Genomic DNA, 24,486 nt, shown 5'->3' with positions numbered 1-24,486 from the left:
ATTAATTATTAGGGAAATACAAATGAAAACCATAATTATATACCACCACATTCCCATCTGCACCCATCTTGAACATCTGTTTAAAAACCGATTTGTAATTTTTCAATTCTTTTTGATGATACTGTGAATAGAAATGTTAGTTTCATTTTTGGTTTGTTTCTAGTATAGAAATACTTTTTTAAAAAAATTTCAGCGTTACAATTAATTTTTCTATAATAAATCTTTCTATAATAAAGACTGAGGGCTGGAGGAGAAGAGGTAGACAGAATGAGATGGTTGGATGGCTGCAGGGCAGCCCGGCATGCTGCAGTCCATGGGGTCACAAAGAGTTGGACACAACTTAGTGATTGAAAAAGACAAGGATTTAAAGATCTAGGAATACTGTTGGCTAGCATCTGGAAAAACCAAAACCCACAAATAATGCTGGTGAAAAGGTAAAATAGCACAATTAACTTGGAAAAAAGTTTGGCAGAAGGTTTGCTCAGAAGACGAAACATATACTTTTCATATAGCCAAGCAATTCCACTCCTAAGTATCTACCCAAGAGAAAAGAAAGCATATTGACACAAGGCCATGTATGCAAATATCTACAGCAGCATTATTCACAATTTCTCAAAACTGAAAACAATCCAACATCCATCAGTTGGTGAACAGATAAGCAAATTATTATATATCAATACAATGAAATATTTTTCAGCAATAAAAAGAACAAGCCACTTATAAATGCAAAAACAAAGATGAACCTCAAAAATATTATGCTAAGGGGAAAAAACCAAACACAAAAGACATCTTTATGATTCTACTCTACAAAATTTCTTTAAAATGCACATCTCTTGGAAAAGAGAATTTGCCCTGAGCTAGGATGGGAATGAGAACTGACATGCAAATAGGCAAGAGTGAACTTTTAGGTGTTACAGAAATATTCCAAAACGTATTCTGGTGATGAGTCAACAATTGCATAAATTTACCAAAAATCTCTGAACTGTACAGTTAGAGTAGGTAAATTGTATAGCATATAAATGATACCTCAATAAACCTACCAAAAAACATTTCTAAAATCATAATTTACTTTTTTGGGCTAGCAGTTCTCCAATGAGGATAGACAGGGATGGGTGTGGGGTAGTGAGGAATATAGGAGGCAGGCATGTTAGAATTATCTAAGGTTTTTTGTAGCATACATATATTTCTTCCCTGCATATAATATAGAAATCAAAGAATATCATCATCTATTATGGAAAGGCTATATACAGTTTGCAAACACTCCTTCAAATGACTCTGATATACATGATCCACATAAGTACCCCTGAGAATCTCCTCTTGATCAGATTGGGTCCCAGGAGTCTATGTTTTCAATAAGCAAAATGAGTGTAATGACTCTGCCCACGTTCTACAATGCTAGCAACTTTCAGCACTGTGGCAGGACACAGTGGGATAAATGATACTCTGGGAAGATCTATATTCTGACCCTCTTTTAATCACATCTACCCATCCACCCAGCATTTGCAGTCACCTCCACTGCCAGACACCAGAGACAGCCAATACCTCAAGACTTCAATGAATTAAACCAACAGTGAAGACTTCCAATTCCTCCATCTTTGGTGGGCATTCTTGTCCCTGGAAAGGAATCTCCCTGAGCTCAATAACAAGAAGGCCAACCATTTTGTTACAACTATGACCTAATCGTACTCATGACACATGTTAGCTATGAGATAATTTGCTCCATTTATGCCTATTTGTGGTCCTCTAGGTTGAGAAGTGCTTTGCATGATTATGAGACAGTGAGACCATACTTCCCCTTTTAAAAAGTAATATTTTTTCCTTTGAAGCATTTTGTCATTTCTTAGTCAAGAGAAGTTTCCTATTCTTGGAAAAAGTTAGGCAACATAAAAAATGTACAGTATTTGCAGTCACAACCTACTGCTTTATTTTCCTGATTGACAGGTTTGCCAAAAAAAAAAAAAAAAATCAGATTGCTAGAGATTGAAGGCTAAAGGTTCCTATTATTTTTAGAAAAAGTACAGCTTTAAGAGAGAGAGAGAGAACACAGGGGCTTAAACAAAATTAAAATGCTATCCATCCAAGGTGCACGGCCAGCTCTGTGCATGTCAAAAGGTTCCAGTGTAGCAAACTGGCTGAGGTCTCTACCCTTGTTCAGCATTATGGACAAAAACTTCAGCGCTCCCACAAAGGCTGGTTCATGATGACCACATGTTTCTTGAGAGAAGAAAGCAACTATAGGCACTTTAATTACTACATACATAAGCGTGATTTGGTGGTGACATGAGTCATCAAAAGCAAGAATTGAATGGCACCAAGTTGAAAGGACCCCCGTGTTGTGGTCCATCCTTGAAGTGTTAGTCACGCAGTTGTGTCTGACTCTTTTAGAACCCATGTACTGTAGCCCACCAGGCTCCTCTGTCCATGGGATTCTCCAGGCAAGAATACTAGAATGGGTTGCCATGCCCTTCTCCAGGGGATAGTCCCAATCCAGGGATCAAATCTAGGTCTCCTGCACTCCAGGCAGATTCTTTACCATCTGAGCCACCAGGGAAGCCTGTGGGTCCATCTTTAGGAAGGCCTGTTTCCTGGTTTCCACATCAGCTGCCCACACTGATCCCTCCCATGTCCTGGCAGGACCCTCAGACAGAACTACTTCTAGGAATCGTTACTATGTCACTATGGGGTACAGAGAATCTCCAGTATAGAAAAAAGAGTGATAATTTTTTCAACATTTTACAAAGACCCTAGGAAGCAGGACTGGAAACAGAGCTGTTTTCTTCTGACTCTTGGCCATGAATTAAACAGACACCTCCTGAGGACCTATCATGTGTAAGGGAGCACTCCAGTGTGAGGTAAGTGAGACGAACGTAACACAGCCCCTGTCACCATGGAGCGCCCAGCTTCACTGCATGGGAGGGAACAGGGAACTCTTAGTCACCTCCAATCAAGATGATCTCATAAGGAGGCCAATTAACTCCAGAGCAGATGGGTGCCCCGTCCTTGCCTGGATCACCAGCTAATGGTTGTGGAGCATGTCCAGGTCCTTGTCCTGCAATCTGTGCTGGGACACAAACACCTGCCCACGGATGGTTCCTTCTGAACAGTCATCAGTGGTTGCCATCACATAACAGAAATTGGACTAACATACCTCCTCTAACTGAAACAAACAAGCAATTTTGAGAGAGGCCTGGATCTCTCTGCCTGTCCAATAAATGAGTACATATTCAAGATAATAAATGCAATTACATTTGAGGCTAACTCACTGAACCAATACAATATTTTAAAGTTTAAAAATAAAATAAAATTTTAAAAAATGTGGATGAATCTAAAAGAAAAATTTGTGCTGAGGGAAAGAAAAAAGAAATTAAAAATCACTAAATACTTTATAACTCCATTCGTATAAAACTCTAGACTATGTAGCTAATCTTTATTGACAGATCAGTGGGTTTCTGGTGATGGGAATTAGGATGGAATGATGGCATGCTTAAAACGAATCTTTTGGGGGTGATGGATGTGCTCACTGTTTTTTGTGGTGCTGGCTTCATAGGGATACGTGTGTGTCGGATTTTATCAAATTGTACACTTTTTAAATAAATGTAGTTTATTATTTGTCAGTCATAACAATCAATAAAGCTATTAGACAATAAAAATTAAATACATAAATAAATAAAAATGTCCCAAGAAGTGAGATGGGCTGGGATCTAGGACTTTTTACTGCAGAGCCTGCACCTGGACAAATGTCTCCTCCAGCAACAGAATACAAAGGAACTAAAAATAACTGTATGCATGAACATGCTAAGTTGCTTCAGTTGTGTCCGACTCTTTGCAGTCCTGTGGATGACAGCCCACCAGGCTCCTCTGTCCATGGGATTCTCCATGCCCTCCTCCAGGGGATCTTCCCAACCCAGGGATCAAACCCATGTCCTTTACATCTCCTGCATTGGCAGCTGGGTTCTTTACCACTAGAGGCACTTGTGCAGTTGAGGCAAATTATGAACAGCAAGATACAAAAGAACCAAAACCTAACTGCCAGTTCCGAGGTGTCCAGAGCAGAAGCAGGGTACTGTGCATGGTCCCTCACACAGCACAGGAAGTGGGCAGACCACCCACACCACCCTCCCTCCAGATCCCTGAACCTGCCCCTTCCCTCACACCATTTAAGAGACCAGCTCACCACCCCTAAAGGACTGAACAAGGGAACCTGTTTCTTTTCACTCCCTTGTGCTGCAGTATGGGTCCCAATAAAGACTTGCCTGACCTCTTATCAATTTCTATTGATTAAAGAATCCACAAACCCTGATTAGTAATAGAAGGAAGGAAGAAGGTGAAAAGAGAGGGAGGAAAAGGAGGGAGGGAGGGAGGAAGGAAAGGCAGGACAACTGAAATATACCAGGTGGAGGTACAAGAAAGAAGTAATGTTGTTCTTCTCTGGATAGTTCCATGGGATTTCATTTGCCAGGGACTCCAGGGCTTCCCAGGTGGCACTAGTGGTAAAGAACACACCTGCCAATGCAGGATACATAAGAGATGTGGGTTCGATTCCCGGGTCGGGAAGATCCCCTGGAGGAGAGCACGGCAACCCACTCCAGTATTCTTGCCTGGAGAATCCCATGGACAGAGGAGTCTGACAGGTTACAGTCTATAGGGTCGCACAGAGTCGGAGACGACTGAAGCAACTGAGCATGCGCACACCCCAGCGCAGTCAGTAGGGAAAGGAACGGGGCATGATTCGAAAAGCCAGAAGTAGGTGCCCCAGCCAGCGAGTTTGAATTTCAGTTGTGAGCGGATCCTTGGATCACAGCCTGAGAGAAAGAGAGGGGCTACTAGTGAGGAGGAAGTGACTCTCAGCATAAGCAAGTCTAGTCCTCAAAAAGCCCGTGTAATGCTAGCAGAGCACCTCCACACACCTTCTCCTTCACTCCCCCAATAACCCTGTGAGAGAGGCAGGGCAGGCGTCACCACCCTCTCTGTGCAGACAAGGCAATTACACTTCCTCCAGGTCCTCTGACTGTCCCCAGAGTGTTCTGCAAGGGAGTTCTTCACTCACTCCAGGAGCCTGGAAACTCCAGTCTCTCAGAGCAAAGTCCCAGCTCACCAAAAATGTGATTCAGGGCACAGAAGGCTGACTCACACAGACACACACCCTCAGGATGCATGGATCCTATAAACCAAGGGTGGGTTTGCTCTGAGTAAATCTCAGGATCCACAGGGACACGAGAGCTCTCACAGGCTGTGGACACCATGTGAGCTTCCCACCAGACTGGATGGCCACACAAGCTCAGCCAGGGGATGGCCTGACAGCTGCCGGGTCTTGGACCCAGGGGCTCAGATCCTCAGAGAACCAGCTGCTGCCCCACATGGGTGTCGTGAACTGTGGACAAGGACACACCTGTCATCCAAATGCCAGTTGGCACTGCCCAGGCATTCGGTCCCCAGGCCGCAAGTGGGCCACCCCAAGGGGAGTGCAGAGTGGGGAAGCCTACACTCCCCAGGGCCATGGAGAAATTGACAGGAGCTTTCCATGGTCCCCCACAGGGCCCTCAGGCAAGAAAGCAGGAAGTAATCAGCAGTCCACAGAGGACGGATGCTGCTGGTGGCCAAAGGATGCCCTGCAGCCACATTCACAGCAGGTTTGAAAAGAAATAATGAACATGTTTGCAGCAGTGACGTTTTGCAAGTAACACAGAGACAAGGCTCCTGGCACCCTCTCAAAGGTATTTCAGGGCTGTGGTTTGAAAGTGAAAGCGTTACTTGCTCAGTTGTATCCCACTCTTTGAGATCCCATGGACTGTAGCCTGCCAGGCTCCTCTGTCCACGGAATTCTCCAAGCAAGAATACTGGAGACCATTCCCTTCTCCAGGGCATCATCCCAACCCAGAGATCAAACCTGGTCTCCTGCATTGCAAGCAGATTCTTTACTGTCTGAGCCACCACGGAAGCCCCTTAATGCTCCTGGCAAACTGGTCAATTCAGGGGAAAGGATGTTTCCCGCAGGTGTGCTCAAGTCAGCTCTGGATACCTTGTCCCACCCTCGTACTGAACATAGGACCCTCCAGCAACCAACATGACATGCAGACATGTGCATTCAGACATCATGATTTTAAGTAAATCACGACATCTTGTCATTTCACCCCAACACTACACTTAAATTTATGGACATCTTCAAACATAATCACTATGCTTTTAGGTGTTAACCTAACAAGGTTGAGAAGTAATTTCTGAGTGTTGTAAACAATACAACTTTTTGCTGTTCTCTAAAAAAAAAAATCTCTTTACAGTTCATCTGTTCATATAAGGAACAGACAAGGTCCACCCTTGGCATTTGGTTCTTTTGCCGTTTATATCTGTTTGATCCTACAGCTTATTCCTTGGAAGGAAAGTTATGACCAACCTAGACAGCATATTAAAAAGCAGAGATATTACTTTGCCAACAAAGGTCCATCTAGTCAAGGCTATGGTTTTATCAGTGGTCATGTATGGATGTGAGAGTTGGACTGTGAAGAAAGCTGAGCACCAAAGAATTGATGCTTTTGAACTGTGGTGTTGGAGAAGACTCTTGAAGAGTCCCTTGGACTGCAACGAGATCCAACCAGTCCATCCTAAAGGAGACCAGTCTTGGGTGTTCATTGGAAGGACTGATGCTGAAGCTGAAACTCCAATACTTTGGCCACCTCATGCGAAGAGCTGACTCATTGGAAAAGACTCTGATGCTGGGAGGGATTGGGGGCAGGAAGAGAAGGGGACGACAGAGGATGAGATGGCTGGATGGCATCACGACTCGATGCACATGAGTTTGGGTGAATTCTGGGAGTTGGTGATGGACAGGGAGGCCTGGCGTGCTGCAATTCACAAAGAGTTGGACACAACTGAGCGACTGAACTGAACTGATCCTACAGCAGGTTGACCTGTCTTTCCTTCCTGCAGAAACCAGGTCAGTTGTCCTACAAAGCAACTCATAATCTAATTTTGTCTGTTTACTTCCTTGTACCCTGTTCCATAAAGTGCTAAAATAAGTTAGAAGCTTGATTAGACTCAAGCACATGGTAGGTGTATGTGTGTATACATATATGTGCATCAAGAATGCATGCATAGATTTATACACGTATACATATATATGAATCAAATCAAGCTTGTGGCTTGATACGTACATATATATATATATACACATACACACAGCTGCTGCTGCTAAGTCGCTTCAGTTGTGTCCGACTCTGTGGGACCCCATAGACGGCAGCCCACCAGGCTCCCCCGTCCCTGGGATTCTCCAGGCAAGAACACTGGAGTGGGTTGCCATTTCCTTCTCCAATGCATGAAAGTGAAGTTGCTCAGTCTTGTCCAACTCGTAGTGACCCCCTGGACTGTAGCCTACAAGGCTCCTCTGTCCATGGGATTTTCTAGGCAAGAATACTGGAGTGGCTTGCCATTGCCTTCTCCAGCATACAGACAGACATATGGTTAAATAGTGGATGCCAGCTTCTTTCACACATATACGTAAACATATGACTAAGGACCCTTCAAAGGTAATGCTGTGTTCTTCCTGCTGCATCCCGAATGAGGTATCCCTTACATCTATCTGGTTCACCCACACTTAGTGACACAAACATTGATCAGAGGGTTCCAGGTTGATCCCCAGATTAACAGGTGATCCCTCCATTGTAAGATCAGGCTCCAGTGATGAAGGCAAACCAAGCCCAGACCTCAAAGCCTCCTAGGAGATGAAGGGCATCACCTCTGGCCTAAACTCTGCCCCTGATTCCTCACCCACCTGGTCACAGCTTCTCCTGTGCAGGGAAACATAGCTGACTGACCCTTAATCCCTGGCTGTCAGCAAGAATTAGCTTTCTGGTAACTACTGGGTTGAAAGGAGTGATCAGAAGCTTTAAAATCTTAAATTACCCAAAGAAGAGGGCCTGGGCAGAATAGAGTATTGAAAGTTTGAGATCCTAAACTTAATCTTGATATTCACATGCTCTGTAATCCCAATCACTTAAACTTCTCTGAATCAACAGAGAGGACTCAATGAGAGAAGAGTCCAGAGGAACGTTCAAGCCAATCAAGTTTATCTTCTGAGAATTAGAACCTGGCACGCCTGTGTGAGACTGTACAGTGACAGCTGAGCCACATTAACAGAAATTCTTTGGAGAAAATGTCCACAAACACTTATTGCTTTGGTTCCTGAAATTTCTCACTCTTGGTTATTCCATTCGTGATTCTCTGAGATATTCCAGACATATTTTCAAATCTTCCAATAAATTCCTTTTTTGTCTGGCTTAGGATAACCATATCAGTTTCTGTGGTTTGCTACGAAAAGAACCTTTATTAATATATCAACCATCTTCCAAGGCCAAGTTCAGATTCTGACACTCCCTGAAGATACTTACGTGGCTACATCAGCCATGGTTGGCTTTCTTTCCATGTATTATGGGGCTAATCACCTGTGAAACTCATTCAAAATGTCTGAGGTATTCACACGGAAACTGACTTCCCTCTTGCTTCCACACTTTATTAGTCCACTAGATGTGGAACAGAGTGACCCCACACACAGAGGAAATCCCCTTGACACCAGGAATGTGAATTTCACCTAGCCAGCTCCCATCTTCCACCCAGTCCCCCTTTTCAGAAGATGATGGACAAAAACTATTATCGTCTGAGAGTACTGGTTTTCACTGACCTTGTAACAATACAACTCCACATTTCACACAATTGACAATGCACTCCAATTACTGCCTTGGTGAAGTCTCCTCTACTTCTTTTTATCTCCAGGGAGACTTGTGCAGCTGTGGGCACACAGGAGATGCTTGGCAGATATGTGCTGACTCAGCCCCTTGCCAAGGCTACTCTCCCTGATCTTGTGCGGAGCCACTGCTGACTGGGGTGGGAGGAAAGATGACAAAACCACAGAATTTCTCTGGAGTTTGGGTCCTTTTGATCAGTCCTGCAGCTGCTGCAAAACTGAAGGACCAGAGACTTACCCCTGGGCTCACTGGCCTTGGTTACCAGGCTGCTTCCATAGCAATGAAGCAAAGTCAAGAAGAACCATGCCCTTGAAAAGCTAATCATGGCTGCAGGGCAATCCTGATGTAAATTTTAAAAGATGCCCCTTCTTTTCCCTACTGCAGTCCAACCCATCAGGGGCAACTTGATGAGCAGAGTATGAGCTAGATTCCAACTCCTATTTGTCCTATGGCTGGCGTTTTTGTCCAGTACACAGGCTAATCAAGCAAATACGGCCCAACCCTGGCACCTTTGAACTGACACCAAAGTCAGCCACTCCAGACAGCCTTCCAGAATTGAACCACTGCCTCTGTTCCCCCTTCCCTGGGCACTCTCTAAACACCAGACTCAACCACAGACTTGGCCAGTCACCCTCCCTTGGGCTGTGCCCTGAAGGCATTGGACAGTTCAGATCATCTGGGCTTCACCTGCCCCAGGGCTCTAGCCACTTGTCCCCACAGCCACTCTGATGATCAGCTGCCTGGAGTGTGATCAGCTCTGTAGGGTACGGCCAGATGGCACCTGGTAACCACTTTTGCCTACTACTCACCTCCTCTTCTGAGACTTCTCTGTTGACTCTGAGGTGAGAGAAGCCACAGCACCCACTCCTGACACTCAACCATGCATACTCAAGAAGTGCAGAGGAATAGGACCACATGGAGAGATCTCTGAACAAAGGAGGACAGAGCCAGCACATACATCTGCTTCCCCTCCCACCCCTAAGCAGGCTGCCCTGAGAAGCAGGACTCTATGTTGTTTCTCAGAAGCAGCCATCAACCCCACTTGATGCCAAGGGGTCCCAGGTTGGCAGCACAGCCTCCTTCCCCCCGCCTCACTTGGTGCCCCTCGCTCCTGCCCCCCAAGACTGTGGTCCTGACCAAGGAAGTGACATGGCAGCCTTGGTCCCACACCCTCCTTCCTGAAGAACTTCGGTGAAGGCCAGCTTCCTGTCTCTCTACTGGGTTATTTTTGGTGTTACATCTTCCCCCACCCCAAACTAAAAAGTTCTTGAGGACAGAGGCCAAGTGTTCAGATTCCTCAGTACACATGTGCATTACCGCGTCAGTCATGTCCGACTCTTTGCGACCCCATGGACTGCAGCCTGTCAGGCTCCTCTGTCCATAGGATTAGCTAAGCAAGAATACACCTCTTCAAACTACAGGCTTGTGTCCTTGTGCTTTCTGCCCTCACAGGCAGACAGCAAACGACAAAGAGAAGCTGCAGTAGGCATGAAGGGCCTTCCTCTCCCAGGCTTCTCTGGAGAATGGCTCCTGCAAGGACAAGGCAGGCTGAGGGTGGAGATGATGTCTGGGGCAACCAGACATCATCCTGGGACCTGAGGAGGACTGAAGGAACATGTTCCCACAGAGGATAGGCCTGAGTTCCATTTCCTGGAGATGTAGGAATTCAGACATCACTCTGCATGCGTGCAACCAGTCAAAGCAAGGTGCATGTGCCCTTAGGTATCCTGGGCCTCACCTCTCAGTCCCTCTCTCTGGCTCCTCAGTCTACATAAAAGTGAAGTCACTGTGTGAACTTCAGCAATTCCTTCATCTCTCAGAACCTATCTGTAAAACAAAGGACATCTCTCTCTCCCCCCTGCCATCCCCAGCTCCCTCCTTCTCTCCTCCCCTAATTCTAGCCTTCACTCTCTTTTTCTGGACTTTTGCAAGATTTAAATGATGTAACCTACGGCACAACTTAGCAACTGAATGACAACAATCTATGAAGAGGCCCTTCCTTGATATCTGGTGTGTGCTCAACCCTTCTGCCATATCCACGTGCATCTATCAACCCCCTGGCCTCAGACACTAAGACCCTCCAGGTCAGAGGGTCCACTCACTCCATCCTGTAGTCTCTTGATTGGTTTCTCAGCCCTCTGCCTTGTCCCACTTCAGTAGCTGTTCCCTTTCCAGGGGATCTTCCCAACCTAGGGATCAAACCCAGGTCTCTCACATTGCAGGCAGATTCTTTACCATCTGAGCCACTAGGGAAGCCCCATGCTCATCACAGCAGGTGAAATATAAGTGATGCCATGTCACTGCACTCCTTAATCTGCCCCCCATGGCTCCTAGCTCCCTCAGAGGCAAGGCAAGTTCCCAACAATGGATCTGAGGCCCTAGGAATGTCTACCCCCACCCCCAGCTACTCAACACCCCACTCACTCAACTCCAACTACACTTGCCTTTTTGCTGAGCCTTCAACACCAGGCATATTTCTGCCCCAGGGCCTTTGTAAACACTGTTCTTTCAGTCAATGGAGTCCTTTCCCCATATACTTTCAGAGCTCCCTCCCTCATCTCCAGGGGTCTGGACTTATAGTTATCTTCTCATTGAAGCCCTCTCTGGTCACCCTATCCACTTAACCATCCCCATAATTCTTTCCCTCCTTTCCTGCTGTATTGTTCTCCTTGGTACTGATCACCATCAAACAAAGTAGATATTTCTATCATGTTTATTTCCTGGACATCTTCAATATGGAAGCTCTAGGAGAGTATGAATTCTTATGTGGGTTCACTATTGTCTCTAGAATACTGCCTGCCATTTAGTGGGTGCTCAATAAATCTTTGTAGAATAAACCCCTCTTTTACTCCTTTATGGCTACATATGTATCTCTAATGTGTCTAAAACTAAGAATAATCTTATTCCTACGTCCATTCCCACAAAATGGGAATCTGCTCAAATTTTTAAAGGAAGATGTCAAATGTTTTTATTTGTTTTAATTAGTAATTAAAGTTGTAGAGAATAAACTCCATTTTGTTCCATTTCTTAAAAATAATTTTCTGAATAGTGTGAAATACCAAGAAACGTGATGACCATCCAGCAACAGAAGCTTTAGGGAGGTAGGTTTCTTAACATCTGGACACTGATATACATGGAAGGTTATCCAATCATATTTTTTAATTGAATTTTATATTTTTCAAAATGAGACTTTAAAAGTTGCCCAAATTTTACCCAAATTAGCCCCATTTTCTTATTTGTTTAATACATTTCCACATGAAGCTCCATATGTTATCCTCATATTCCATTTGATATCCACAACTTATTTTGTATCACATTTTCAGTACAAGCATTCTAGACAATAATCTGTCAAGCCAGTCCCTTTTTTAAATGAATCTCAAAGTCTGGTACTATCAACAAGATGGCTCCAGGAATAGTTATTAATGATCCTGCTGGTTCTAAAATAATATAGAAATAGTAGATACTGTCTTGACATCTTACACCAAAAAAGACACATGTAAAACTTGACCAAGACCAGTCATCAAATACTAATTATTATCAGTGTTAATACAGGACAAAATCAGCAATGCAGGCCTCTTAGAGAGGATAGAACCCAGAAGGAGCCTTGAAGGAAGGATAGAATTTTAAAAACACACTGGGAAAGGGGAATAAAAAACCAGAGGAACAACTGCACTCAAGGGCCAAAGAAAGAAATGTCAGAGAAGAATAAATATCTGGGTTTGACTGGAAAGGAAGGGGCTGTCGGAAGGAGTGAAAGATTAGCGTTGAAGAAAAGGAGGAGGCTAATACCTAATCAGCCTTGGCCATCTTAAATTCCATACTCACAATGAAGGAGAAAGGTTGACCAGATGATCCTTTGGCCAAGTGCAATGATTCTTCAGTTCAAAAGTGAAAATGAAGTTGTGAAGTCATGTCCGACTCTTTGCGACCCCATGGACTGGACGCTCTCCGTTCATTGGGTTTTCCAGGCAAGAGTACTGGAGTGGGTTGCCATTTCCTTCACCAGAGGATCTTCCTGACTCAGAGATCAAACCTGGGTTTCCCGCATTGTAGGCAGACACTTTACCGTCTGAGCCATGTGTGATGCATTTTCTCTACCTCTGAGCACACCTGTCCTTGAGGAATCATGGCTGACGCACAAAACATGAGGGAACAACAGAATACACATGTAAGCAAGTGTCAGAATGTGGCACAGACTTGGAAAGTTTCAAAAAAGGACAGATACACATTTTTAGAAGAGTCAAGGAAGAATTCCTGGGGAAGAAGAGACTCGGCCATCTCTTCAAGTGTTCTCATTATTTAAGAAGATGTGCCGTTGAGGGCACTCAAGCAAGCAAGGTAACACCAGCCTGGTAGAGGGGTGGTGGAGGAAGCCTGCAAAGAACCTTGTTCCTTTGGGTTCAGCCTGATGCCTGAGCCGATTCTCATCATGCTGTCCTCTATTCTCAGTTTATAGCCCAGCTACCCCCATGAAGTAAATAAACCAAGAACGTGATATCCCCTTGCCTGGAGACAGCGGTGCAGGTAGGGAGGGGTGTGCCCACTGCCTAGCTGAGACCCTTCCCATGGCCCGTTTCCCTTCGGGCCGCCCACTGTGGGTGACGCATCAGTAGACGAAGAGGTAGCAGCTGCCCTTACAGCTGTGGAGGCTGTCTTAGCACTCTCTGGCTTGGCAGGTGTCCGAGACACATACACACCTGAATATTTCCCTCAGAGTCTGCAAGAGGCTAGCTTTCCAGAAGGAATAGCAAAAAAGCAGTGCACTTTCCGACTCGATGAATCACGTCTCCAGCTGTCACCCGTCAGAAACTCAGCTCCCAAAATAACTCCACTGGCAGCTTGAAACAGTCTTCAGGGGACAGCCCAAGGATGTCCTTTTCCTCACAGAGAAGACACCGACATTTACATCTTGTTTTTAGTAATTACAAAGTTCTAAGTATTTTTAAAAAGACACTTGAAAGGTTTGTTACTTTCAGGCAGTTGGTTTTAAGAAGGGGCTTTTGTGTACAGCAAAGTCTGGGTTTTCTTGGGAAACTCTAAAGGCACAGCAGAAGAACACTAGGAAGAATGCTCTCAATACTTCCAGCCCTAAAGCAAGCACTGTAGGACCCATGGGCTGAAAGAGTCAAGTCAACCCAGTCTGCAAGCATCTACCCTGGCCCTCAGTGTACATGATGGCACTGCCCTAGCAGTAAAGACAAGAAAATCATGAGGCTGGCCAGTTCAGTGATTTGAAATGTCTCAATAGATTATAAAACACCAACCCTAAAAAAACATTCCATGAGAATAAGATAAAAAAGGTGTCACCCCCACCTAATGCTCTTTGATGGAGGACACTGAATACATGGGAGGGATCTGGGAAAGAGTTTAGAAACAAACAAAATATAGATCTCCAGACCCCCTGCTGTGGTTCAGTGGTTAAGTCGTGTCGGACTCTTTGCAACCACATGGACTGAAGCATGTCAGGCTACCCTGTCCTCCACTACCCTGCAGCTTGCTCAAATTCATGTCCACTGAGTTGGTGATGCTATCCAACCATCTCATATCTAACCAGACCCTCTAACTCATGTGAAATAATATGGGGGTGGCGCGGAATCTACTCACAGAACTGGGACTAGGAAACAGTCTGTCTTAAATCAAAAGTTTGAGTAAGTGTCATCCATAAGCACACTTGGGAACAAAATGGAAGAGGATTCTAGGGAGGAAGTTATGCAGAGAAGGAGTGGTGGGCAGACAAACTCCTAGAGCTCCTTGCAGGGGAGTTTGGATGCGGGGTCCAGGGGGGATGAACAATGCTCCTCCCAGAGCCTCTCCCTCTCACAGTCATTAAGAACCCAGACATGGAAGGCTCTGGAAATCCACCATGTTCACCCCACCATCTAAAGTGAAACCAATTCAATATTGTAAAGTAATTAGCCTCCAATTAAAATAAATTTTAAAAATAAATAAAGTGAAGGCTGAAGAGAAGGAAGGGACCAAGGACCTTAGGTGAACTGTTTCAGTAGCAATTAAATGCTGGAGTAAGCTGAGGAATAGTCCAGCAACAAACACCTGGAAATTCCACTTGGAGAGCCCCATTATAGAGAGACTGACTGGCACCTCCATTACAATGAACAGAATCTCTCTGGGCACCATGGAGAACTGCCAGGATTTATAATTTATTCCCTACTGTTGGCAAGAGAGAAAACCCTTGCACAAGTGCCCAAAGATAAATGCACAATTATGCTGCCTACATTATTATTTGTATTGTCTAAATGTCCCACAACAAGGACATCAATTCAGTTCAGTCATTCAAGTCGTGTCCAACTCTGTGACCCCATGCACTGACACACACCAGGCTTCCCTGTCCATCACCAATTCCTGGAGCTTGTTCAAACTAATGTCCATCGAGTCAGCGATGCCATCCAACCATCTCATCCTCTGTTGTCCCCTTCTCCTCCTGCCTTCAATATTTCCCAGCATCAGGGTCTTTTCAAATAAGTCTGTTTTTTTAATCAGGTGGCCAAAGTACTGGAGCTTCAGCTTCAACATCAGTCCTTCCAATGAATATTCAGGACTGATTTCCTTTAGGATGGACTGGTTGGATCTCCTTGCAGTCCAAGGGACTCTCAAGAGTCTTCTCCAATACCACAATTCAAAAGCATCAATTCTTTGGTGCTCAGCTTTCTTTATAGTCCCACTCTCGCATCCATACATGACTACTGGAAAAATCATAGCTTTGACTAAACAGACCTTTGTTGGCAAAGTAATGTCTTTGCTTTTTAATATGCTTTCTAAGAAGACAGACTGCAGTACAGACCCACAGTGGGTACACTACATAGGGGCTCCACAGAGTGCACCATGAGGGCAAGGCTGCCATGTCCATCTTATTCAGTCCAGTACCCAGCAGAGGGCCTGGCATATGGTAAACTCTGGAAAGATGAGCCAGCAAATAGAATGAACATGCTACTATGCAAACTTTAGAATAGGCAAGACATATATTGACGTGGGAAGATGTCAAGGTATACAGCTGTATGAAAGTGAAAATGAAATCGTTCAGTCGTGTCCGACTCTTTGCAACCCTATGGACTATAGTCCGCCAGGCTCCTCCATCCATGACATTTTCCAGGCAAATGGGTTGCCATTTCCTTCTCCAGCTATATGAAAGGCATCCAGTTATCAAAGAGTACGACTCCATGTTTACTGTTAGTGATATGTACACGTTTATTTTTTTATATCTTTTCATTTTAAAATTACATACATTCATATAGATAGGCAGCATTTATACTGTGTTGTTCACTGATGCCCATACTCTTCTTTTCTCCAGGAATATGGAAAATTGAACATTTCTGGGCCCTCTTTAGTTGGGTGGGGCCACATGTCTAGTTATAACCAAGAAGTTGTGAGCAAAAGTGACATGTGTCACTTATAGGCCAGAACATTTACATACCAGCATGGGCCTCAGAGTTCTCACCCGCTTCCCAAGTTTATCTTGAAAGTAAGTGTTGAGATCAAGCCTCTAGCAACCTAGATCTTGGAGTGACCATGATGAACAGGTTCCCCAGTCAATATGCATGTAATACTGGAGTGAGAAATAAACTTCTGTGTTCAACCAGGTTTAGGGTTGTCTGTTACCCTGAAGCAACTGTCTGTTGCTTCAGTTGTGTCCAACTCTTTGCAACCCCATGGACTGCAGCATATCAGGTTTCCCAGTCCTTCACTATCTCCCCGAGTTTGCTCAGATTTGGTCGGTGATGGTATCTAACCCTCTGCTGCCGTCTCTTCTTTTTGCTTTCAGTCTTTCCCAGCATGAGGGTCTTTTCCCCAGCATAACCATACCCATTTCTGACAACCATAAGACACACACACACACACACACACACATCTATACATGTATGCATACATATATGTGTGTATTTACGAATATATATGTGCAAGTATAACATGCATAAAAATTTCAGAAGAATAATCAGATGAAGTTTTATCTCTGAAGGCAAGCTTAGGGAGTTCCACTATTTACTTTATGCAACTCTCTATTTTAAAAATTGTTTTACACTAAACACAGTCATATCTGTAATTAGTAAGTTCGATTGCTCCCTCCTCTTGACTTTGCCCATGCATAAATCCAAATCAGCCAATGGGCAATCTTAAGTGGTAGTTCTCTTTCAATGTCTGATACCTTCATCTCCTGGCATCAGCAGCTTTAGCATCCCTGGAAATCATTTAACTAAGGAAGCTAAAATAGGGGGAAGCTTTCTCCTTGGACCAATCTAGCGGAAGCGAGATCTGATAAGCCTGTCTTTCCCTCATTCAGCTTTCTCACCTATGCCTTACTCGTTTCTGCTCTTTCCTTATTTTTCTTCCCTATCATCCCTACTCCCCAGCTACCCAAACACTGTGCTTCTCCTCCAGCCCCATCTAGACTTCCACTGGTTCCTTCCTGTAAGCCACCAATTCTAAGCTTGGCTGTACATCAGAGTCACCTGGTGACTGCACATATCCAGTGTCAGCTGCCTCCCAACCAACTGAATCTATGTATTTAGTGGTGGGATAGAGGTGCCAAGAGTTTTCAAAGCTCCCCAGGTGATTCTAACCAAGGTTAAGAACTGCCTTGGGGAAAGGAGCTGAGGGAGAACCACTACTTCAAACTGAAAACAGCTTGGACATTTTCGTTGACCACCTCCAAGGAGAAAGCATGTTTTCACAGGGAACAAATTTGAAGTTAAAAAACTGAAGTTCAAAGGGATGACACAGAATGGAACCTGCCCAATGTTTCCAGAAACCAGAGGCTGTCCCTCCCACCTCTCCTTGAAAAATAAGTAAAGGGAAAGATGGGATGAAGGGATGAAGAGGCATCCTGAACAGCCAAGCTTTGCCTGCTATTGAAACAAACAGAAATCCTTTTTATTGTAAATCTAGTTATATCCATTTCAACTTTGTTAATATCAGGGCTGCTACTTGCCATTCCAATTCCTTGACAAAGCGGTAGTGCAAAGGGCAGTTTCAAAACCCCATTCAAAGCCCAAATATTAGCCATATCTTCATTTTATTTGAAAGATTAAAACTTGGGTGGAAGAGAGAAATGGTGAAGGAGGTCAAAAGGTATAAACTTACAGTTATAAAATAAGTCATAGGGATGTAATGAACTGCATGACGACTATAGTTAATGATACCAGATTGAATATTTGACGGCTGCTAAGAGAGTAGACCTTAAAAGTTCTCATCAGAAGAAAAAAAACTTTTAACTATGTATGATGACAGATGTTAACTAGACCTATAATGGTGATTATTCCAAAGTATACACAAATATCAAATCATTATATTGTGCACCAGAAACTAATATAATGTTATATGTAAATTATACTTCAATAAAAATAAATACAAATCAAAACCCTGTGATTTCAAATGAGAGTTGTGTGGATTTAACTACCTTCGGGAATGAACACTGGATGATGGATGACCTTTGTGATGACTGATGCCTCGAGAGCCCTTCAAAGCAGCCTGACTTCTGTCCAGATATTACAGGATCAAATCACGTCCAAAATGAAAAGCAAAGAATTCACAGAAGGCAGGATTAAAAGGAATCTGAGAAACCTTCTTCCATAAAAGAACCTCTACATCCAGGCATGATAAGCTAATATTCTGATAACAAGAGTGTCAGCAAGCAAACCTTTAGCTTATCTCATATTAACAAATTTCCAGGGGAGAGATGGGAGGGAGGTTTACAAAGGAGGGGATATATGAGTGCATATAGCTGATTCATTTTGTTGTACAGCAGAAACTAACACAACATTGTAAAGCAATTATGCTCCAGCAAAAAGTTTTGAAAAATTTAGATGCCTGGCCTTCCACAGTCCCAGTCACTAGACAAAAAGAACTTACCTTCAGTTTTAAAAGTGGTCAAGGACCTGTGACCTTCCTGGCCAAAAGAGTTGAGGAGGCCTCCTACCCTGCAGAACTCGAGAAAATGCCACTTCTGCTGTAGTCTATTTAAATACTATGACCTGAAACTCACACACCTGTTAGCGCTATCCTTCAAACACCTACCACCTGTTGGGTTAGCTATCCCCTCAAACCTTTTAGGATGTATGCAGGCATGCTAAATCGCTTCAGTTGTGTCCGACTCTTTGCGAGCCTATGAACTATAGCCTACCAGGCCCCACCATGCTCCTTTGTCCAAGAGATTCTCCAGGTAAGAATACCGGAGTGGATTGCCATGCCCTCCGCCAGGGGATCTTCCTGATCCAGGGATCAAACCCCGCATCTCTTAACATCTCTTGTATTGGCAGGCAGGTTCTTTACCACTAGCGCCACCTGGGAAGCCCACCTTTTAGGATAGTTACTGTCAAAAAGACAAGTGATAACAAGTGTTGGCAAGGACATGGAGAAAAGGGAACCCTGTGCACTGCTGATGGGAATTAAATTTCTACGACCACTATGGAAAACAGTATGAAGGTTTCTCAAAAAATGAAAAATACAACACATGGTCCCTCAACCCCACTTCTGGGTCTCTATCCAAAGGAAACAAAGTCATTCTCTCAAAGATGTACTTGTAATCTCATACTGACTGAAGCATTACTCAGAATAAGCAAGACATGCGAATGACCTTAGTGTCCATCAATGGATGAATATAAAAGAAAAAGTGGTATGTATAATACACACAAACAGTGGAATATTTTTCAGCCTTTAAAAAGAGGGAAATCCTGACACTTTCGACAACATGAATGAGCCTGGAAGGCATTCTGCTGTGTAAAATAATCCAGACCAAAAAAGATAAGTACTAAATGGTATGCATCACTTCCATGTAGAATCTAAAAAAATTAAAAGTTGAACTCATACAAATACAGAAAAGTGGTTGCCAGGGGCTGAGAGGTGGGAGAAATAGGAAGAGGTTGGTAAAAAAGTACAACTTTCTATTACATACAATATGAATAAAGTCTGAGAATCTCATATATAACATAATGACTAGTTGATAGGTGTTGTATAATTGAAGTTGACTTAGAGAGTAAAACTTAAATGTTCTCACTTTAAAAAAGGTAAGTGTGTGTTGTAACAGATGTAAAAATTACCTCAATGGGAGAACCATTTCACAATGTATACATCAGATCATTATATTTTAAACATCTTACAGTTTTGTCAATTTTATGTCAGTAATGCTGGGGGAAAAAAACCCACACTATTTCCTGGAGTTACAAGAAATAAAGGTTGGTAAACACTGGGATTAAAAGAGTCATTAATAGCATAATAAACTGCTCACACTTTGATAAGCCTTCTCTCTAAAATAAGACCCCTTCCAACTAGTGTCAAATGGAGTTTCCCAGGAGAAAAACTCTGGGACCCAGAGGAACACAGGAATACTGACCTGCAGGTGACCATAGCTGAGCACAGAGGCCAAAGTGAGCCGGCTCATAATGCCAGAAGGTGCAGATGATGGTAGGGGTGGGGTTCCTCACAAGAGAAATTCAGCACATTCTGAACCACTCTGGACTATGAACACATTTTTTGTAAAGTGGGAATTGCAATACCTGGTTTACTGACTGACTGACCATCATTCATCAGGCACCTTCATTCCCCAACTACTTTATGTACCTACAAACTTGCCCATTTCTTTGGCCATGCATGAATCTCATCATCCACAAAATGAGGATAAGGCCCCACTGGCTAGGTTGTCAAACAGATTCAATAGAAAACTATATTGTAAACCACCTTACCCAATGCCTACATAAAGTATATGTTTAGTTAATGTATTTCCTCTCTTTCTTTTTTGGCTATCAGAAGGATTGAGTGACCATCTGAAGACAAGATTGCGAAGGACAGTAAAAGGCCTTCGTTGTTTGGTCAATACCCTGGTTTGGACAAAAGACCAGGAGAGCAACTCAGAGGGCCCCCCTTCTATATGCTACATGCACCGTCTTCCCCTCAAAGCAGGCAGAGGGGAACTGGGTTGACATCACTAGATGGAGTGGTAGAGAGCAGAAGGCCAGAGTATGTCCCAGGACTAGAGGGATGTGGGGCCAACATTCTTGAAGATGCTCTGAACACCTGGCCTCCTGTGAGGGCCCAGGTGACACAACCTGTATCAACCAAGCACAGGAACTGAAGGAGATGCCATTATGATGCATGGACTTGATCACTTTAGAAAAATACAAGACCTGTTCTAGTTTTTACTCATTCAGTAGTCTTACATACATACACAGGGACACACACATCAATTTGGCAAGTGGCTCAGTCATTTGATGCAGATCAAAATCATCATGGAGACATGAAATTCAAGGCACTATACTAGCCTTGCAGGACTGGATGCAGGTAGATGGGGAGGGGAAGCTGAGCACAGAATCCCTGCTCAAAGAGCATAGTCTTAAGAGGACAAAGGACACAGGAGAAAAAAAAACAAAAACATCAGGACTGGAAAATCTGACCTGAGGGCAACATTCAGAAACTGAGTCATTGCAGACAAGGGGGTTTTCCAAAGTACTCACACTGTCAGTTTTGGCCATGGCCCATTAAACTCTTTTAACAAGCTCTGTGTTTTGACCATGTTCAAGAGCCTTCAACTAGTTATTCCTACTACAATCCTCACAGTCTGGAGGTTTTTCCTAGAAATAAATGACCACTGTGGTTTTACATTAACTGGCTTTGGGGATGACACTAAAGTCTCCCTTAGCCAATTAAAAGGTACTTTTTAAGCACCAGCTCATGTTGGATGGCTCCAACTACGGATTGTAGAGGATACAAATTAAGGAGCAGCAGCAATCTCTTCCTGCAAGCAGCTCACATTCAGTGGGATCCTGTCTCTTGTACCTGCTTGTGAGTACCATTGGCTAAATAACTAGGCATTTTGTGAGCGAGCTGTTAAACAGAAGTGTGATTTCTTGAATAATGGCCCTCCAAAAGATATCATGTCCTAATTCCTGGAGCTGGAGAAAGTTAATTCATATGGCAAAAAAAAAAAAAAAAAACCATCTTCGAAGATGTGTTAAGAATCTTGAGATGGGAGTATTACCTGGGTGGACCCTTAATGCAGTCTTATAGAAAGACTTATGAGGAGTGCAGAAGGAGATCTGATACAGAAGAGGAGGAGGCCATGTGGCCAGCAAGACAGAAGGTGGAGGGATGTGGTCACAAGCCAAGCACTCCCAGCAGCCACCAGAAGGAAGAAGCAAGGATTAGATGACCCCTTAGAGCCTCCAGAGGTCCTGCTGACATCCCGATTTCAGCACAGTGAAACTGTCTCTCTAATACTGGCCTCCAGGAGTGTGAGAGAATAAATTTTTGTTGATTTATACTCGTAAATTTGTGGTCATTTGTTTCAGCAGACACAGGAAACTAACACTTAAAACCCACTGTTTCTCTTTGTTGTTGTTTGCTACTCATTCCTATCTGACTCTTTCACAACCCCATGGTCTAGAGTCCACCAGGCTCCTCTGTCCATAGGATTTCCCAGGCGAAAATACTGGAACGGGTTGACATTTCCTTCCCCAGGGGATCTACCTGACCCAGGGATTGAACCTGTGTCTCCTGTATGGCAGGTAGACTCTTTACCACTGAGCCACCTGAGAAGCCTAAAACCAACCGTGGTGGAGTATTTATACCACAGAAATAGGCAATGAAAAAATCAGAGCTTTTACATTTCAGAGAGCTGGTGTGTTCTCAAAGCATACCTGGGCAGTTTAGCCTGAGACAAACAACTAGAGAACATGCTTCATGGCATGACATGGCATGATGTACTATGTTATGATGTCATATGATGTCATGTGACTTCATACACCAGAAAAAGCACTTAACGTGACCAGGCTCCTTATTCTGATTCTCTCTCAAACAGATTCTATCTGTCCTTACATAGCTCTCTTTACTTTTCTCTGTGGTTTCCTTCTTGAAAAAATAAAAGCCTCAGAACGAACTCATTCACTCTAGGAACATTATTAAGCACCTACTGTGTACCAGAAACAGCGCTGAAGGTACAAGGATGAGCAAGACATGATGTCTGTCATTGAGGAGGAGATGCCATTAGTTGCATCAAATAGCCATGATCAAAAGCTGCCTGTGAGGGAAAGTCAGAGATGACTGCTAAGGTGTTCCCATCTCCATGATTTTCACTCTTTCTGATCCCAGTGCCAAATCACTGAGATAGTTTGTCACTGGGAAAGGAGAGAACCTCCTTCCCAGACTAATCAAAGAGCTTTCTGAAAGGGGCTGAGTTGAAACGTTTGTTTCTCTGTCAAACATATGCCCAAGCTACTGTCTCCTAAAAAAAACTATGCTGGGCCAAATACAAAACTGAATCCTAACCACAGGCAGGTCGCATTTGTCAAACAAGAGGATGCCGCCCACAGTATCTCTGCAGGGGTGGTGCATATCACCAAAGACGCCTCTGCTCTGGGATACTATGGTAACAGCAACTTAGCAACCATGGCTTGGATGGCTACCTGGGTCCCTGTTCCCCACATCTTCCCCCATGACTCCTCATAAATGTCCTCACCATGAAGACCTCAGGCAGTCTCCTCTGGTGGCATCTGAAGTTAACATCCAGGAGCAGCTAATAGAAAACAGTCTAACCTACTCTTTCTAAGGCACTGCTCCTCTGAATCCTTACCCTCTCTTCATCTCACCACCCCAATAAATGCCTTGAACATTCTTTCAAACTGTAGATGTTAGCAACAGCCAAGCAAAGTGAATATCTCATGATTCATTTCTTTAATGGGAGAGGTACTATAATTGCTATCATTGGGAAATTTGCACAGGGTAACAGATTTACTCCTCCAGGTGTGAGATCTCTTTGCAGCAAAATCTTGTCTATTCATTCATTTAAGAAATGCTTATTGAGGAATTCTCAATGCCAGGATTGAACAAGGTTCTGGAGATTTAAGACATTTAAAAAGCAACCCCTGCCTTCAGAAGGAGACCTACCCAGCATCAGCAAGTGTCAATGGTGGGGTGGTCAGTCAGCATTAAAATGAAGAGCCACACTCCCTGAGGGGCTCCCGCTAATCCTCTTCTCTGAGTCAACATCAACAGTCTATACTGTGCTAATTAGCACAATGTATATAAAAAAATTATTAAGGAGGCCAGGGTCCTGTTCATTAGCATGATGAGTATTAGAAATGTAATCTCATTGAAGAAATAAAAAGAGGTTGAAAATGTATAAACTGCCAAGACAGTTGACCAACACTCTCTGTTCTTACATGAACAAAGTATAAGAATCCAGCATGACCAGAAACATGGACAGGGCACGTGGGGCTTAATCTTCAGTCAGCCCCACACCCACTGATGGGATTAGGAGGATGACTGACCGCACACCATCCTGCCTCGGAATGTGGCCACGTCTGCCTAGAATGAGCAGCTTCAGAGAGCGGGCAGAATCCCGAAGAGGAGACAGAGTTTACTGCACAGATCTGCACACTGTTTTATGCCTGCCTTGTTAATTAATGTTTGTCTGATAAATGTCTATATGTGTGACAGAAAAAAAGAAGTCATGATGCCTGTGCTATAAAAGAAAAAAAGAAGCCTTTCTAATTTGGAAAAAAAAATGACTTTGTAAAGAATGTAAATTACAGAACACTTAAAAATAAATTAAATATAATTATATTTAATTAGAGTCTACTGCAGTCTAAGGAGTAAATAAATACAAATGTATAAAATTAGATTTGTTTGCAATTCAAAATAAGATGATGAGATATTAAAAGAATTCATGCTTTAAAGTCATACAAATCCTGGTTCCTCCATCAGTGAGCTATAGATCTGCTGTGAGCTTCAGCTTGATCATTTGTAATAC

General features: G+C 43.6%; 1 protein-coding gene across 3 annotated transcripts in view; it reads right to left on the bottom strand.

The window, feature by feature from the left end:
* ADAMTS12 (ADAM metallopeptidase with thrombospondin type 1 motif 12) overlaps positions 1-24,486 on the bottom strand; it is a 380,497-nt gene that overhangs the window by 278,240 nt on the left and 77,771 nt on the right. Inside the window, exons 1-2 of one of the 3 annotated variants that reach the window (XM_044932579.2) lie at positions 18,597-19,546; positions 12,561-12,865 (exon numbers count right to left, since the gene is read on the bottom strand). The exons of 1 other annotated variant lie outside the window; for it this stretch is intronic. The gene's annotated coding sequence lies outside the window, so the exon portion shown is untranslated. Of the gene's footprint in view, positions 1-12,560; positions 12,866-18,596; positions 19,547-24,486 lie in introns of those variants that run through there. One more of the 3 variants, XM_044932578.2, reaches the window with a different exon arrangement.

The sequence above is a fragment of the Bubalus bubalis genome, chromosome 19 (assembly GCF_019923935.1).
Source record: "Bubalus bubalis isolate 160015118507 breed Murrah chromosome 19, NDDB_SH_1, whole genome shotgun sequence".
NCBI classification, from domain to species: domain Eukaryota; kingdom Metazoa; phylum Chordata; class Mammalia; order Artiodactyla; family Bovidae; genus Bubalus; species Bubalus bubalis.
This window is presented reverse-complemented; position numbering and strand designations above follow the sequence as displayed.